The sequence below is a fragment of the Pundamilia nyererei genome, unplaced genomic scaffold, assembly GCF_000239375.1.
Source record: "Pundamilia nyererei isolate P.nyererei 1_Seehausen unplaced genomic scaffold, PunNye1.0 scaffold00159, whole genome shotgun sequence".
Taxonomy (NCBI): Eukaryota; Metazoa; Chordata; class Actinopteri; order Cichliformes; family Cichlidae; genus Pundamilia; species Pundamilia nyererei.
Window position 1 is genome coordinate 836594 of NW_005187560.1, and position 3865 is coordinate 840458.

Here is a 3865-nt window from a genome sequence, read left to right on the forward strand (position 1 = left end):
TAGATATTTCTAAGCATAAATGACAATCAACAATACAAAACCTAACAAGTACCAGTAGACACTCCTGATGGTGTAACTGAAGAGGCTGTGTATACTCAGTAAACTGCACTTTCCTCGATCTCACACAGTCCTGACTTAGCCATCCCATCTGGAACTCTATCTTATGCTTGGGGTTAGCATCTTGCCCAAGAATATTTGGCATGCAGACTATATCAAACCACCAACCTTCCCATTAGTAGATGACCTGCTCTATCTTTTTAAGATACTGTTCACTGCTGTAGATAGTTTTTTTAGGCCTGCTACTCATTCTTCTTCTTTAGTCCATCTGGCTGTAGTTCAGGAGATATAACCAGTCATCTACTAAATGCATGGTTGGTTGTGTGATCCCTGCCTCTCCAGTCTGCCTGCCAAAGTATCCTTAAGCAAGACAAACCTATGTTTGAACCCTGTGTTGCTCTCAGATGTGTTCATGGGACTGTGAATGCTAGATAGAAAGCACATAGGTGTAGAAAAAATGTCTTGTATGACTATGGGTGAATGAGGCATGTCAAGTGTATAAAGTGCTTTGAGTGCTTGAGTAGAAGAGCGTTACATAAGAACCAGTCCATTTACCATTTACTGCCCAAATTTTTAACGGACACATCATACACACCATATTTCAAGTTTTCAGCTAATAGATTTTTGGGAATCATCCTGCTGGCACAAGAATACCTGTTATGTTTTGCATTTTTCAAAGATTCGTCTAAAGAAAAGGAAATGATTCAACAAACAAACAAAAATATTCACCTGGAAATGATCAGGTACAAGGACTGGACTGAAATGGGCGAAGAAGCAGCCCATGTCCAAAGAAATTCTTCAGACCTTCAAGTCTTCAAAAAGCCCGGAAAACCATTGTTAAAGACTGCTTGGAAGTTGAATATAAAAAAATGAGGGTAGACTCAGGACTTTTGCAGAGTGTTTTAAGTCACTCTGTGTGGTCTGCAACTAACCTGATACCACATATTAAATTATTTAAATTACACTCATATGAAGTATCTGGATCATCTATTAAACATTTTTTTATCACCAGTTTACTTTGATCAAAGTGTGTTTGCCTCTAACTTTAACAACTTGATGACTCGTGTATGGTTTTGTTTTTTGGTTTTTGATGATTTTCCAAGTTGTTCTGACTTGAGGGAAGCCAACATATTTTTTCAATTTCTTTTGACAAATACTCCTGTTAACAAACCATTAAAACTCTAAAAGGTTGGTTCTGTTCATCTGGACGAAGCGTTTTCAGTGGGAGAAACGTTTCGTCACTCATCCAAGTGACTTCTTCAGTCTCAGCTGACTGCAGGTTTCTCCAATCCTATAAACAGTACATTTGCATAATGACTGAAACCAGCCCACTGAGGAACAATGGGCTGGGAGGTCACCTTCATCATAATTATGCAAATTCTCATGACCATTGATCAACAACCACTGATCAAAGACCACTAATCAATGGCCATGAGTACCATTCACTGTCAGGGTCCTGGGACTGGGCGACCCAGGATCCCTGAGCGTCATGTATTATATTATTATTATGATTATTATATGTATTTTTGGTGTTGCTGCTGCTCTTCTCCATGCTTGTGTGTGTGTGTGTGTGTGTGTGTGTGTGTGTGTGTGTGTGTGTGTACGTACGTCTGCGGGTATGCTTGGAGGATGGAGCTCAGCCACCTGCAGGCCTGAGGGTTGTGGCCCTGTGGAAGGACTGGCCACACCCGAAGCCACACACCTGCCGCTGATCAGGGCTCGTCGGGGGAGCTACTTAGGAGAGTCTTGGAGCTCCCACCGACGCGGGATCATTGCATGAGACTCCACGTTAGTCACCCTGTCTAAGTTAAGTCAGAAAGTGTATGCCTGCCATTTCTGAGTGTCCTGACAGCTGCGCTATTGTTTCCCGCAGGAAGAGCGTGGAAGGCACGGAGAGCAGCGAGCACCGGGGGGTGCTGACACGGGAGCAGAGAGCACACGGACTATTCACGGGAGACACGACACGGGAGTCTGGGAGAGTACGGGGATTTATTGTTACATTGTTTTCACTCTGTAAATAAACACTGTTTGTACATAGAGCACCGCGCCTGGGTCCTCATTCCCCATATCCCCACGGTCTGCCATGCCGCACCGTGACATTCACAGAGAGTTGGGGAATGGCTGCAATCACAGCATTGTACGATGGTGACAGATGTACCCTTAGGCCCCCTCCTCGATTCAGGGATGGTCTTTCCCTTTTCACGTAAACCATTAAAACATCTCCCTTTGTATAATCTGTGAATCTCTCTGATCTATAATTAAAACAGGGATAAAAGCCGACTGATAGCACGGTTGTCTCTTTATCCCAAGTGTGGCAGCAACCTCACAAAGTGACGGGTTGCAAAAGTCAAGAGGTGCATGACCTGCAGAGTTTGCAAAGTACCACACAGGGTTTATATAATGGCACTAAGCTCACACTTCAGCCTCTACCTGCACCAACTCTCTGCCTCGGGCAAACTTTTATAGTATTTTTCCAAATTATTCAGTGGTGGAGTCAAGCTAAGAACTGGGTTAAAGGTCAACTTTAATTCATGGTCCAATAAAATAAACAGACATGAAAACATCTTTTCTTTAACTAGACACACTGATTTTAGACTGATCCATACTATAGATGGTATAAAAGATAGGCCTGGCTTCTGGGTCTGAGTAATGAAGCCCACACATTTGTTTTCATGCCCACTAAGGGGGCGATAGCTGTGGTTGCAAAAAGACTTCCAGTTATTTAGAAGTCTATGGGGACGGCCCTCATTCTTGACCTCTGTGAACACTTTTCTGATGAGTTTATGGACTCAGTCACTCATTTTGGGTTACACTAAAAAAACACTAACTTTATTCTGTATATTTTGATTATTCAAAGTAACAGAAAAGAGGATTATCCAGGGCAAATGACATAATGGCATGACATAATTTAAAAAGAGGGGGGGTGCTTGCAAACAAGAAAGGAAGTAAGAGATATAAGAGAAGATGGGATGGCTATGCTGTCCAACCAAACCTACCCTAATTCTTACAATCAGTCGCCGCAGTCCCTAAGGCTGATCCGATCTAGCTAAGCAGTGATCCAAGGGCACCCAGCCAGGAGTGTAGGGGTTTGGCTTCTCATCTCTATCTCAATTATATTAGCATCATTAGATGAAATATGATTTGTGCCTCTTCCACTTCCTCTGCTCCATCCTCAGACGCACAGTACTGAGTAAATTTCCCAGAATGTGAGAGAGAACACAAATACACCCTATTAGGCACATGGGCAGTACATCAAACTCTATCAGCGTGCACAAAAACACTTGCTGCTGAAGTAGTGATGGCATTATTGTCAAGAGGATCCAGAGAGGCAGGGAAGGGCCTGAAATTAGAAGAATGAAAAGAGAAGAAGAGGAGCAGAAATCTGCGGGGAGATGCCATCAAAAAGCCTGTTTTGAATTATAGATCACCTCTGCCTCAACATATGTGAGTCAATCCATGATTTCAAAAAGTATGAACTATTGGAAGTGCATCAATGATTTACAGATCAAACATTATATATTATCTGTTGATCATGTTTCCCACAGGGTGTAATGATCTCTTGGGGGGAAAAGATGAAGAAGGCGTCTCCTCCACAGCAGGAGGAAAAATAGCAGGAGGTACAGCGAGATTCAGTGATGCTCAGCTCCATCCATGAAGCTTTACAGTGCCGAGACACTGGAGATCGGATTTTATTTGATGCAGGCTGCACACATGATCCTTCCATGTCCAACACACTGGTGTTTCACTTGGTAATGTGGTGTTAAATAATGGATTTGTTTCCCCTGTCAGTGTATCAGATGTATGGATA